Source organism: Scaptodrosophila lebanonensis, unplaced genomic scaffold (assembly GCF_003285725.1).
Source record: "Scaptodrosophila lebanonensis strain 11010-0011.00,11010-0021.00 unplaced genomic scaffold, SlebRS2 tig00000142-arrow-arrow-pilon, whole genome shotgun sequence".
In the NCBI taxonomy this organism is placed as follows: Eukaryota; Metazoa; Arthropoda; class Insecta; order Diptera; family Drosophilidae; genus Scaptodrosophila; species Scaptodrosophila lebanonensis.
This window is the reverse complement of record NW_022060589.1, coordinates 566,726-581,544: the sequence shown is the minus strand read 5'-3', so window position 1 is coordinate 581,544 and position 14,819 is coordinate 566,726. Positions and strand designations below refer to the sequence as shown.

Below are 14,819 nucleotides of genomic sequence, written 5' to 3'. Positions count from 1 at the left end.
TGCCGAACCGATAAGACGAACTAACCATGTGGTATAGATAATTTATGAGAACTTACGCCATAATTCTGCTGTTTCGATGGGTGCAGTGTATTGAAAGTAATGTCAAAGTCCAAGCGCAAGGCCATTAGCCCTTCCGCATTGTCTTATAATCGTAGTAAAAGGGCGCCTAGTGACGATAACAGGAATGGACATCGACATTTGAAAGCCACCTTAGCTTCACAAACATTTCTTCTTCCTTCAATATGGTAATCGCCTGAAAGCACGCCATCGATTAATGTTCTTGCTGTTCTGATTGTTGTTCAGTCTCATTATTTGTGTCAGCTATTAAAAAAAAAATAAAGATGGCATTTCTATAGACAAAAGTCAAAATCAGATTTTCGCACACGACTTACCACAAAGGATTTGAAATTAAGGGCAAAGCAGGCGAAAAGAAACACAAATATATGTTAAAATAACTTTTACCACAAATTTTTGTTTAATAAAATGTTGAACTGTTTTCGATGGAGGCCAGAATACGAATGAATTTGTCAAAGGCTTTAAGCATTCAATGGGTTTCTGAAGACTGCTGCTATGCTGATGTGATTCCATAAAAAATACTTGGCCACAATCATGAAACATATTTGCAGAATTAAGAAGAATCGATTAATAAATGCAACTGTAACTATATACAGAAATCAACATCTAATGTCAGAAAAGAAGGTCTCTAAAACAATACTCAGCCTAAAAACAAACAAAAATCATAAAAATGGCAAAAGAACCTCTAGTAAAATTCTAGATTTTATTCATATTTGGAATGTTATTGGAGTGCTTTAAAATGCAAAATTGGGAAGAATCGATAAATAAGTGCAACTGTAAATCAAATGTCAGAAAAGAAGGTCTCTGAAACAATTCTCAGCCTAGAAATAAACTGAAATCGTGAAAGCTGCATGAAAAACAATTACACAAAAGTCTCTCTAGTAAAATTCTAGGTTGTAAGTTTTATTCATTTTCGAAATATTACAAAGAGACTATCGGAAGTGAAAAGAGAATAGTGGCTTTCTCAAATTTTTGAAAGACCGACCTTTCACCCCACAGCCCCACAGAACAAAAGCATTTACTCTACTGCTTACTCCGAGTGCAGCATTAGTATCAGTTGGAGCTACAGCCTCAGCTTTAGTCGTATGTCATGCTTGGGCAGGCGATTTATTTTCAACGAAAATGCATACTCTTAAAAATGTTGCGTACATTTGTTTTCAAACGCACCAAACATAAAATGCAACAATCGGTGCTGGATAGTGGGATTGAGGAGTTCAGGCGGGTTGGGCGGTTGTTGGGCAGTCTAAAGCCAAACAGACAGCAAAGTAAACAACAGAAAGGGGAGGGCAAGCATGTGGCTTGTACGAGTATCTATATATAAATTACACACCCACATATATAAATTACCTTTTGATAAATCTCAGTCGTTGCAAAAGCCAAAGCCAGCCAGTCAAAATGCAAAACTACAGCAAAACATATAGAAAAATATGCAGCTCTTGGTGCATGGGGCATGACAGGGTGGTTGCTTCTGCACACACACACACGCACACACACACACACACACACACTTGAGAAATCTTTTCGAACGTAAATCAATCCGTGCAGCTACATCATCGTCCGAATAAAAGCTGTACTTCTGCACCCGTCCAGCTCGTCGGGCATGACATGACGACGTTTTCCTCTGCCAAAAAGCCGGCACAGCGCATTGGTTCGAGGCACCGCCTCTCTGGCCAGAGAGCCTTGAGAGGCAAGTGGGTTTGTGGCTGCCACACAAACGGCACCAATTGCTTTTCTTGATTGTTTTGTGGGCTGCCTGACTTGGTTGCTCACTCGGAGCTCTCCACGTCGTTGTTCTTCGTCCACTGCCACACATATCGAAATCTAAATTCAACTTGCAGTTAAAATATCCTGGGCAGTGGGCATGTGCATGTGTATGTGCGTGTGTGTGTGTGTGTGTGTGTGTGTGTGCGTATGCATGTGTGTCCAACAAAACAAAACTCCAAAAACGATAACGACACTCATCATCAACCAAAGTCGGATTTAGCCAAAGGACGGAGACGGGCTGAGGTCGAGGACTTCTGTCACGGGGCATAGCATGCTTGGAAGTTGGGCCCGGCCATCACATGCATTTCAGAAACGCCGCAACAAAACATAGCAACGCAATTTTTGGATGCCAAGCTAGAGATGGCGACCAAGGCCTATGTACAAGCCCCACAATGTCGTTTACTTTGGCCGACTGCAGTCGCCACGGCCAGAGATGTCCAGTCCAATTTATTCTTGGAACTATCTTTGTGATAAAAAAAAACCAAAGCTTATAACATATGCTTAGTATATATCAACACCTACACAAAGCTTGGAATTTTTTAGAATTTTTTACTCTCCATAGTGATGGTAAAAGATGTTAAAAGATTTATACTTTCAGATCAATATGGTTTTACTTAACAAAACACTACAAATAAGCTACTTTTTAAATATTTTAATAAATAATTTGAACTATCTTGTCGACTATTTTGACTATTAAATGAACATTATTAGTTTTTCAAGTATAGCTATCCACCTTAAATATAAATCATTCGTTTAGAGTATATTTATTTAAAATTTTCTACGAGCATACAATCCTACTTGGGATAATCTGGAATAATTTAGAATGTTCATATAATTGACAATACAAATAGAAGTAAGGCCACAATAAATTGTTAAATACGCCTAATTCAATTTTTACGTGGTAGATTGGTTCCAGAAACAACCGTGTAAAAAAGGCATTGATGATATGCAACAATAGGTGATTGGTTCCTTATCTCTAAAGAAATATATATGAAATTATTCATTATCAAAATCGTGTAAAAAAAGACAGTGTGAAAACAGAATTAGGTGTATTTGCATTTCTCCATATTGCTCAGAGCAGTTTATTTTATTGCCTATAAGAATATATGTCCTTCAAAGACAATTGGCTGTATCGAAGGGGAATTAGCTGTCTGCTAGTTCACATTCCAACCATCACAGCTCCAGGCAGTTAAGCAGCTGCAATCGTCGTCATCGTCGTCGTCGTCTGCTCCTCTGCTGTGCACTTTCCGTTTTCGTTTACGCTTCGTTTGAAATTTCTATGAATTGTAGATGCAATCGGCCAGGCCGTGCCCCGTTTAAGACTCATGTGTTACATGTGTGTGGTCGCCAGGATAGTCGCCACTGGCTACCAGCCACTGGACACTGGCTACTGGCCACCAGCCACCAACTAGTGGCCAGTATTCATCGCTGCTGGCCTTTCTGGTCCCATGCTCGACCCCAAAAGTCAGTTGAGTGCATTTCACTTGCAATGCCACAGTGCATTTGGTAAGCTCACGACGAAGGCAAAGTTGATGGCACATTGTGGCTGGCGCCTGCACGCAAATTGAAAAGAGGCACCAGTACTAGAGTGCCGGCACAAAAAAAAAAAAAAATGAAATGAAAAAAAATGAGGGGAAAAAAGAAAATACCAGTTGCCGAGTGCGTAAGGATTAGCTAGGGCACATGCTCGGGGCCAATCTTTCATGACGAAACAAATATCCTCATAATTCAACAGGAAAATTGCCTGGTCGAGGCCTACGCTACTGTTTCTATTACTGATGTTGCTGCTGTTGTTGCTGCTACTGTTTCTGTGGAGGTCCGAGTTCTGAGCACTGAGCACTGAGCACTAAACAGTAAGCTCTGGGGTCCTGAGGTCTCCTTCGCTGCAGCCTTGTGGCGTCGTTTGTTACGGCTGTTGATGCCTTTGCCTTTGTTGGTTTTCGGTGATTTGCTTTGTCAGTGACAAAAATACATAATAACAGGCGGTCAGGCATTTGGATAGTCGGAGAGTTGGAGAGTTGGAGAGTCGGGACGTAGGCGTCAAGGGCTTTGGGGACTCTGTGAGCTCTGGGGGCCTCCATATGTCAAGTGCCTTGCGCCTGTCTAGGTGTGCGTGTGTACGTGTGTAGTATGCGTCAGATTTGAGGCAGGGATGACAATTTTTAATTACCACAATTTAAATTGCTTACATAACTATTTGGATAACAATCAGTTGTGGGCAACATCAAAGCCAAACTGCTTCTGGCTACTCTTTAAAATCTGCATATATTTTTACATTTAAATATTCTGGGCCCTAAACAAACTCTCTATACCCCCGTACATACATCCAAATCTACACATGCACACACGCATGCGAGTATTCTACAAAGCTCCAACGTCTACTACACTCATAAATAATCAACCAATTATTTTACTGTCAATTTCAACACGGCCGCCGAAAACGCAATGCAAACGCCCGCCCAAAACGTGGCTTTCAGCCGTCGACCAAAAAGGTGGCAGAGGGGGGATGGATGTACGGGTTCCAAGACATGCCACACGCTGTGCAAAGACCTCGGACACGCAACAAGGCACAGCGGCGCAATAAATTTGGCCAACTTGGCTGCCTGGCTGACTGTTCGGCTGTTTAGGTTGGTTGCCTGCCGGTTGCAGCGCCAAAATGAAAGAAAAAAAACACACACACACACAAAAATCACCGCCAATGCACACACAAAAGACGCCACAAGTCGAGCAACTGTCCCCGTCAGAGACGGCATTAGGAGTCGTTCGAACGAACATGGCAAGAAATTTCACAAAATGTGAATTGAAACTTATTTACAGCGCAAACTCGTATAACCGTAACCAAAAAAAAAAAAACATTGATATAGAGGTATTCCATTTGTCTTATTTAAATTTTGAAAAAAAAAACTTTAGAACAACTCCAATTAGTTTTATTTCAATTTTTAATTATCGATTTATATTTAAAATTACTTTTATATAATTGAAAAACTTTCCAAAAATAAGAAAGGCTTTTAGTACAATCCGTATTCTGATTTAATAAAAACAAAGCCCCACCATCCGTTGCTAAAAAAAAAAAAACTTTAGAATACCTTAAATTTGGTTTATTTCAATTTTTAATTACCGACTTATATTTATAAATTCTTTTTATATATTTGAAAAACTTTTCAAAAGTAAGAAGAATAAAAACAAAACCCCACTATCCGTTGCCCCAAAAAAATACTTTAGAATATCTCTAATTTGTGTTATTTAAATTTTAAATTATCAATTTTTATTAATTTTTAATTATTTTTATTTATTTCAACAGCTTTACAAAAACAGGAAAGTGCAGATGTCAAAAATAATTATAGTACAGACAATAACCATTAGGAATGTTAGCAATCAAATTTCCATGTAACATCCATCCCACTAAATAATTTTTATAAAGCTGTTCAAATGATCGTGTCTTTCTAGTAAACCACCTATATAGTTCAGACTACATCTGATAAATATATATAAATTATAATTAAAGCTACAGATTAACTTTTCAGCCTACCGTTCTTAAGGCTTAAGCGTTTATTTATAGTAAAAAGAAACATTATTTTGTTGCCTTGACCAAATTTGTGAAAACTCGTTTGGTGTCTGAATGACACTTTAGAATCAAAGTCGGCGCTACAATCCGCTAGACGCAAACGAGCCAAAACCCAAAGGCTTTTGGCCATAGTCTGTTGATTTCTGTAGACGCTGGAACTTGAGTAACTTGGAAAACGCTGGCACTTAAAGCCTTTTGTGTTTGTGTTCACGGCCGCCGCCGTCTCATGCTTCGATTCGATTTCACGGCCGTATATCATTGCGTTTTCAGTTACACTGCCAGTGCCACTGCCACTGCCAGTGCCAGTGCCAGTGCCACTGCTGCTATTCCTGGTCAACATCGTCGTTGTCTTCCAGACTTGTTCTTTTCTTGTGTTCTTTTTTCTTTCTTTCTTTTTTGCACGCACACGCACCGTGCGGAAGTCCTTTAGCAGATTATCTGCGCAGGCAAGTCGAGAGCGACTCGAATAGATTTGTAATTGAAGGGCGTGTACGATGTTGAACGCCCGGTTGGGCTTTACCTACATACCCCTTCCCCACCCCGCCACACCACTTGACTGGGACTGGAACTGCGTCTGTGACTGGGACTGGGACTGTTTCGGCTTTTGCCTCTGTATCTGCTTGTCTACTTCATTGCATTTTTGTGCGACTGCCAAGTCGCCAGCTCAGCTCGATGGCCGACCGACGGAAGACGGAAGACGGAAGGGGCCATTAAGTGATGCCAATGATTAACAACGGAAGTATAGATTTAGAGCACGTTACGGCTGGCTAGATGAAGCTATGGCTGCGGCTAATCGATGGGCTGGAGCGAGTTGGCATCGTCTTTGGCATTAACATTGCCATCGACATCAGCACGGCTGGGGCCTTAATGGTATTTGGCTATAAATCAAATGTGTTGCTTAATTGTTGAAACAACCAAAAAAAAAATAAAGAAGAAGTAAAAACTGCGTGACGTGATTGCCTTCGCCCACATCCACGGCCAGTTGACTTTAATAAATAATGCCTTGAAGCTTGTTCGATCTGTTCAACATTTTGATAAAACGCTTTTTAAATTCAGCCCAAAACTGCAATGGATATTAAAGGTAGGAAGTTCTTTAGATAAACATAAATGTTTTATGAATAGACGTTTAGATGCAAAGGACCTAATCGAAGCCATAAAAGGCGAAGGTGTTGCAAAAGATGTGAAGTCGATTCAGTGACGCAGCAATGCAAGTCGGAAACACTAGTTTACAATATTTATCGACAACTAACTCAATAGCTACTCACAAAACAATTGAGAAGTATAAAATAAGAAACTATGGCTTTACATTTTGATATCTTACATCTACTTGTATGCCTGTCCAGTGGATACATCTGAGGCATTATCTTAACAACATTTATTTTCTCATATTGCTGATCACCAGATAGCTTTACGCAACTCTCTAATGAGAAGTCCATACATGTGCGTCCTTAAAGCTGTCATTCAAATAACCAGCTCTTAAAAGTTTCCAAGTTTCTGTTGTGTGTGTTTGTGTGTGTATGGGTTTGGGTTTGGGTTTGGGGCCTGGCAATGAAATAAAACAATAAACGTAAATAACTTTCAATTGAATAGTTTTGTGGTGGCAAAATTTACGCTGTCCATAAAAGGGAAAAGCGGGTCGCTGGCGACCCAACGGCCGACACCATTGCCAGAGCTCATGTATGCTACATTTTTGAAAATGTTTCTCTACTCATGCATACATGGCCTGTTCGAGTGTGTATGTTTGTGTGTGTGTGTGTTGTGTCTTTTCCCCTCTTTCCCATGTGTCTGATTGTAATTTTGTAATTTTCCGAGTTTATTATCTGTCAACATTATCGCAAACACACACAGACACACATACATACATACTTACATACTCGTACATAGTCGACCATTTCGTTCTGTAACTGTGCAGCAGTTAAATGCGCGCCGTTTGCCATTTTAACCCATCGTTTGGATCGCTCCCAACCCCAGACGCAGGACCAAAAAGTCAAGTGGACCAAACATGGGCATGGGTATAAAATGTTTGCCGCCATCGCTCTTATCTCTTGTCGCATAAAACGCTACTGTTACAATAACAACAGCAACAGCAACTACAACTATAACAATGGCAGCACCAACAAATAAACTCATCGAATTTCTGTTGTTAATTGAAATAAAACTATTTCAAGTGTGAGTGTGTGAGTGCGCTTATGTTCAAGTGAGTGTGTGTGTGGGTGTGTGTGTATATACCACAAAGTTTGGAGCCCCACACACTTCATGCTGTGTAATAGCTTCTAAGTTGTTTCCGAGTTTATTTTAAAATTGTCGCTCCTATTTGGTCTCTTATAAACATTACGTATTCGAAAGCTGGAAAGCTTGCTTTCATTTCACTCTCGAAAAACGGAAGACATGATAAGAAAAATCACACTTTATTTTTAATTGTTTTGCTTTTATATTTATCCTGAGATTAATATTAACTCTTGCTTGATTGCAGAACGTACTCTCTCTCTCTCTCTCTCTCTCTTTGCCTCTCTTACACAGATCCCCAGAACTACTACTGCCAGCTAAGCCGATCTCTTCGCCTTTCAGCTTACTTATTACAGCGGAAAATCAAAACGAAAACACGAACTTTTCATTCCACGTACTATTCGTATATAAGGCCCCAGCCAGGCCAACAATGCCAGCAACGTGGAGCCCAGTACCAACTTTTGGCATACTAAGTAAAAGCCACTCAAAAACAAAAAATATAAAGCGAAGCACATACACGAAACTCATAAAAATGCTTTGTGGTTGACATTTTTTATTGTGCAGCTCGTCGTACTTTTTGTTAGCCGGTTTGATGCCGATATTGTTGCTGTTGTTGTTGTTGTTTTTGTTTAAACTTTGCTGGGCATTAACACCTCATAGATGGAACAACGACGACGACGAGCTTAGCAGACAAAGTAAAGAGACTAAAGTAAAGTGAAGCAAAAATCAAGTTAAAAGCTACACAAACTTCAAACTCAAATATCGTTCGTCACGCTTCACACACACACACTCAAACACCAAACACACTAAGCACAATGCACTGTGAGATAAAGGGAGGTACTTAGGGAGGTACCCTTCTTACTGAGTGGATTCGTAGACAGGTGGCGTGTTGAGAGACACGTACCGCTTTGCTAAAACAAAGTGCAGTAAAAGCTGCACAAATTGTTACTAAAGTAGCCAAAGACTCTTTCAACTTACTCAGAGCCCGCCCCCTTACCCTCTCCACCACTCTTCATCACCCCCCTTCTACCGCTACTTGATGGCTGCCTTCAATTTGTCATGACGCTGAACATCAAGCATTAAACTTCATTCGATTCAATTAAACATGCACGGCACTCCTCTCCGCCATCCCCCTCCTCCCCCGTCTTCGCTTGTCGCCGGCATCTTCCACAGCCTAATTGCTTATTGTTAATTATCAATTCAAATCACGTTAAGAGTGAGCAGCCTCCAAGCGAATCCGCAAGCTTCCCAAAAAAAAAAATATATATATATCACCCAAACCCTCAAGAAAAGCCAAGAGAAAAAAATAGGAAAAGAAAATAATATTCGTTTCAGTTCGACGAAGTCTATATACACTTGCCAACTTCTTTATTAATTTGAAACAATCAATTTGAATCAATAGCAAGGAAAATATAAGATATAGCTCCTGGATCTTGTTCAGAGCCACATATTGTTAAATATATAAGTTCTAGTGAAGATCAAATCCAAAGACATTTTTGTTTTAAACGGAGAAGGTTGTTTCTTTATTTTGATAGTACAATTAGAAAACTCTGCCGTTTAAGTTATAAATAATTTTTTAAACAGATATATGTGTTACAATATTGAAAGAAGAAGAAAGATAATTAGTGCATTGTATTTACTTATCCAACAAGTAGTTGATTTCTTTATAAGCATAAATCGCAGCTAAGAATACCAAACGAAAAACAAAAATGTGTATAGATTTTCAAAAGATAAAATGGTCCAAAACACAATTCCATCAGCCTACACATATTTAATAATATAAAATAAAATAAAGATATTTAATAATACAACGTTATAATTTCAACTTAAAAGAAAAGAAAGCCTAAAAAAAACTATACAATAACGTCTATTAATTAATATATAATATATTATCAAAATTCCGTACTCTTTATGTTCCAAAAGGCACCCGAAACTGCCAATACCTTTTGTGAGGCTATGGAAAAATAAAATTATCATGCAGCACGCTTAAATGGCTTTTCAATTAGATTATGTCATTCAAGGCAATGACAGCGGCCAGAACTTGCAGTCCACCCACAAAAACACACACTCACGCACACAAACAATAAACGTATCAATTTCCGTTAAGGAATTTGTCGAAAAAAAGGAAGAAGATATAAAGCAACCTTCATCCCCTGCTGCTGGAAAAAAGCGCAAACAACTTGAGTTCATTAATTTTCTGTGAGGCGCAACAATTAGCACGAAACCGAACCAAACCGAACGCCAGGGTCCGAGGGGGAACATCGAAAAACAACAAAACAACAACGAAAAAAAACACGATATTAAACAATATGCCTCACCGTCCCATCTACAGGCCAGAAGCGCGTGAAGACCTTCCCAGTCCCCCGGCCCAAACGTGACGCAGCTAATTAAGTTGACGCATTTGCTGCCTCGCTGCCTGCCTGCCAGCCTGACAGCCTGACTGGCTAGAAGTTTCGCTTTGTAACGCCGTTTTGCCACTGTCTCGTTATTGTTGTTGTTGTTGTTGTTATTTGGCTCGCGGTCTTCTTTGTCTAAGTGTTGGTACTTCTTGGGAGGTAGAGGTGGGGTTGGTCTGCTGGCTGCTGACTGTTGGAGGTGCCGTCGTGTGGTAAGCTTAAGAAATTTGCATGGTTGATTAGCTGTTGGGTCGAGGGGCAGGGGGGACGATGGGAGGGAAAAGAAGACGAGTGTGGAAAGCGGGAAAAACAACAAGTGTGCTCCCATAATATACTTGATGTGCGTATTTATACAATATCGCCGAACCTCGTCAGAAGAAGCCATTGTCAGAGCCACACTTATTTCTTAATTTGTTTAGAATCCTACCGAATCGGGAATCTTCAAAACTATGCAGTTGACTTTTTAAAGACTTGACTTTTTACGACTAACACTATGATAAATGTCTTTCGATATCTGTAAAATTTGATAACATCTTTTAAAATTTTTTTTTTTTTTGCAACGAAAAAAATAATGTAATGAATCGAACTTTTCTTGGCTTTGCTTATAAGCTATTGCCCCGAGGAACCATATCCCAGTGGCCACTCGGTTCGAATCACCACGCTATCATCATCGCATAAAGCCTGATTTACAAAATTACTTTTAGTCTGCAAGAATGATTACATACTCGTATAAGTATAATGCCAAACTGCCGTGACATGGCCAAAATCAGCCTCGCATCATAATAAAAATAAAAAACAAGACTATTAGTTTCGAAACCACACTTGAAGCTCTGCCCACAATGCAATGACCTGCGAAAATGGTTCATTTAATTTATTTATTTGATAAATCAACAATCCACACATTCTATTTTAATTATTAATATATATTTTAACATTTTATATGTATATAATAAAAATACATATAAAATGAAGTTATGATTTAATACAACTTTATAATTTAAACTTAAAAGATAAGAAAGCCTAAGAAAAAGCTGTACAATAACGACTATTAATGCCTCCGCCACGTTAGGGGAATTTTATTTATGCCCCAAAACACAGCCATATGTGGGCAGAGGCATTGTAGACCTAACAAACTAAACAAATAGTAAGTAGAAGAGGAAAATTAATTCTACTTAAGAACTAATGAGAAAAAGTAAGGAGTAGAAAGAGTAAAAGGAAAAGAGAAAAGGAAGGAGGGAAAGAGAGAAAGAGAAAGTTGGAAAGAGAGAGAGACGAAAATAGAAAGAGGGAAATCTCCAACCCGGTGGGCGAAAATTTAAAGCAAGCTATACCCCGACTCTTAGCAGTAAGTGGTCCGAGATTTCCCCGAAGATAATAATAAAGAATATTTTTGATATATAATTTTAATCCTTTGTACGACCGAGAGATTTCCATCTTTAACCTGATTATTATCATTTCCTTCTTCTTTTTTATAAAAATTATTTACAATTTATTAAACTAGTTTTAAGCTAGTCAAAAATTAAAGGCATAACCTGATGATAAAGAGTGTATACATTTATTTAAGAACATTGAAATGAATTAAGAAAAGGAATCTTGCATCACATTTTTGTTTACCGCGTGCCACACCCCGCTCACAACTCCTCTGAATCAAAACAATGGACAGGCTGGAGTGCCGCTAAATTTGCAGAAAACCACAACAGGCAGAACAACGAAAAGCGGCAAAGGCCTTACAACAGGGAAATTGTATTGAAAATGCGTGCGAAATGCACTTGAGAATTTTCGCAGCCGCCAAAGTGAAGTGGCATCGAGTTTCCTTTGATTTTGCGCCCAATACTCATAACGTGTTTTTTTATTTTGTGTTTTGTTTTGCCGGAGTGCTCGCCGTTGCCTTTTCCCGCCGATCGCCTTTTATTGTTGCACATCAAACGGTGCGACTCAAGTGCGAGCCAACAACAACAACAACAACACCAGCAACATGGCCATATTGGTGGTTGGAGATGGCTCTGGAGGATTGGATGGGCAGTTCAATCGCTGGCGTCCACTTGTGAGCGTGTGTGCATGAGTTCTCAAGTGTTCACATTTTTGCGCTGGCTGTAATTAGTTTAATGAAAATGTTGACTTTAAAAATGCAACCGCTGCAAGCGACTTGCCGACTCACAAGTGATAAATCTGAGACGAAGGACCACGGATCACAGTGCAAGCAGCCATTTTGAGTTTCACAAAACTTGTGCTGACTGCCTGCAGTTGCTGTCGCTTTGTCTTGTTGCTGTTTCTTCTGCCTTTTGCGGGCGATGGGGGGGAAATGGAGAATTTTCACACAAGTCCAGGAATATGTTGCCTTAGACAGTTGTCGGCTGCGCAAATCTTACTCGAAAAGTAACCAAAAGTATTGCGCCGAGTGGTGTGTGAAAAGTTTATCAAACGCTCTCACACTCCCCCCGTCTTGCTGTGGTACAGTCTCGTTTTTTTTTTCTTCTTCTTCTTTTCAGCTGTCATTTTGACAGCTGGTGCTGCTACTACCTGCAATCTCCACACACACACACACACACACACACATACACAAGCAAATGCTCCTTTTTTTGTGCTACAACTGCTGGTACTGACTCAAGTCACTGTCTACTTGCGGAGGCAGAAGAGGAAGAAGAGACAGCAGATGAAGAATAAGAAGACATCAGCTGTTCAGTTGACTTCTGCTTGCAGGCGTTAAACTAAATGGCCAACACAAGGGAGTAGGCAGGGAATGGCTGGTGGGACTTTAAAGTTGGGTGTAAATTGCATGCACCTGTCAAAGCTCACTTGCACAGTTCTTCAGAGTTATGAGTGGTGTGTAGAGGACACACCTCTAGAAGTGCATAATCACAAAAGGTAAGGGAATTTGGCAGCAGACTCTTTCCTTCCTCAGTGCAGTTCATCAACTTACCATTAGGCTTTTAGTGATGACTGCCTCCAGATCAATTCGCAATTATCTATCCTTAGACATACCGATGCCCTTCAATAGAAACGAACTTCTTAAACATTTCTTTATACAATCCAATTTATTGAAATCGAGCGCGAAAAAGTCTCACAAACTATTAATTAAGCCCGCCAAATTTCGAATCAGCAGACGTCGACTTGACATTCATTCCACCCATATTGTCGACTTGCAAACCACAATAATGTTGCCCAATCCCATTGAATGTTGGATTCGGCCGATTTAGAGACTAGCTTAGACCTCATTCAGCAGCTGGCGGAATTATCCCGAGCTTGTGATTCATCTCTGTAACTAGCTTTCATGAAGTCCAATATAGTTACGACTTTATAGACTTACCGAGTTCTGAGTCCACAGTCATTCTTCTGGTTGTTGACTTGAGAAGAGGTAATGAGTTCTAATGAACCGATGGTGACACAAAGTGAGATCAATTTGTGCTTCTTCATCTGAACGCTGAAGGAACCTTATTTAAATCATCCTAAGCTGGTAGCTTGCATCCCTATTGGCTATGCTATGACAATTTTCTTCAAAAGTTGATCATCGGATCTAGAGAAGCTGGAAGAGAAAATCATTCTAGTTCCAATTTAGTTGCTAAATCCAGTCCGCTTACGTGTACAGTAAAACGCTTTCTATGTCAGTTGTGGCGACCACCTTTTAACAGGAGAATGACGATGCACGTGAAACAAGAGGCGTTGACAAAGAGCTGCTCACTACATTCGGTGTGATACAACCATCACGATCACAAAACCTCAAATGCGAACATCATAAGCAGAGCACCTAATTGGCTGCCCTTTCAAGTTCAAACGAAATTTCCAAGTCCTCCTTAATGGTGCCGCAGGACATTAAAAGTAAAACCCATAACTACTCTAACTGCTCTGACAGCTCCTATACCTTACGGAGACGATGGTCTCAATAAGCGAACGGAACGTTCATCAGTCCGATGATGAAGCAATACTCATATCTAGGTTTTACATCCATTGTACTGCAGTGACATAATAGCCGAGCTTGAAGCTTCATATGCACTAGAGGAAGGAAGCCGCCTGTATGTGCCATGAATACAAAAGCCACATTTGAATATTTGCTCTGAAGATGATTGCAGCACATCGAATGTATTGAACAGTTCCAAGTCAACGTCCATCATTTCACCCGCATAGTTCTACATCGGCACACACTTTTTCTTTTGAATCGCTGCTGATTTTCTTAGTTTCAATTTATTTTTCAATTTGATCTTTAATCTATGTAGCTGCCTGTTGTTTTCCTTTCCTTTGCGCTCGATGTGCCTAGCTGCCTTTTTGCCTTATTGCTCTTTCTTGCTGCGGCGTCCACTTTTAGTTCAACTTGCACTTTTATATGCAATATTACAATATTATCATTCACTTACCACAATAAAAATGCCATTTGTTTTCATGAAAACAATCCACATTATCACAAATAATAAAACAAACAAAATTTCACACCATTTTTTCACTTGAATTTTGAACTGCTCTTGACGAAATCTAGAATGCCAATGAATTTTGTAAGGCTCGAATACCGAATCCGTTTTTGAAAACAAATGCAACGATGAAGCGATGTCTTCAAATTATATTGAAAAATCTATAAACATGACTTGTATTTGAATTTAGTTCTTCCCTCGACGAATTCCTAAATATAAATGATTTGCTTTTTTGAATTAAGGTACCGAATATGTTTTTGCATTGAAAATTAAGGCAATGTTGACATGCTTGACTCAAAAATGTGTTGTAAGATGAATAAGCTAAAAGTATACAGCGTTAATATCTTTATCTAAAATCTGTAATTCAAATAGATACTTTTCACGAAAATCGTA

The 14,819-nt window shown here is 39.4% G+C and overlaps 2 long non-coding RNA genes across 5 annotated transcripts; both read right to left on the bottom strand.

The window, feature by feature from the left end:
- Positions 1-165: 165 nt before the first annotated feature.
- Positions 166-501, bottom strand: LOC115629390. The gene is made up of 2 exons (XR_003995897.1): positions 393-501; positions 166-321 (listed from the first exon to the last, which is right to left on the bottom strand). It is a non-coding gene; the product is annotated as an uncharacterized LOC115629390 (long non-coding RNA).
- Positions 502-13,046: 12,545 nt separating this feature from the next.
- Positions 13,047-14,556, bottom strand: LOC115629376. Of its 4 annotated transcripts, XR_003995886.1 has the most exons (5): positions 14,376-14,556; positions 14,167-14,307; positions 13,605-13,619; positions 13,334-13,549; positions 13,047-13,282 (listed from the first exon to the last, which is right to left on the bottom strand). It is a non-coding gene; the product is annotated as an uncharacterized LOC115629376 (long non-coding RNA). The 4 variants fall into 4 exon arrangements; XR_003995885.1 differs by having other exon boundaries at positions 13,605-14,307; XR_003995887.1 differs by lacking the exon at positions 13,605-13,619 and having other exon boundaries at positions 13,334-13,540.
- Positions 14,557-14,819: the final 263 nt, after the last annotated feature.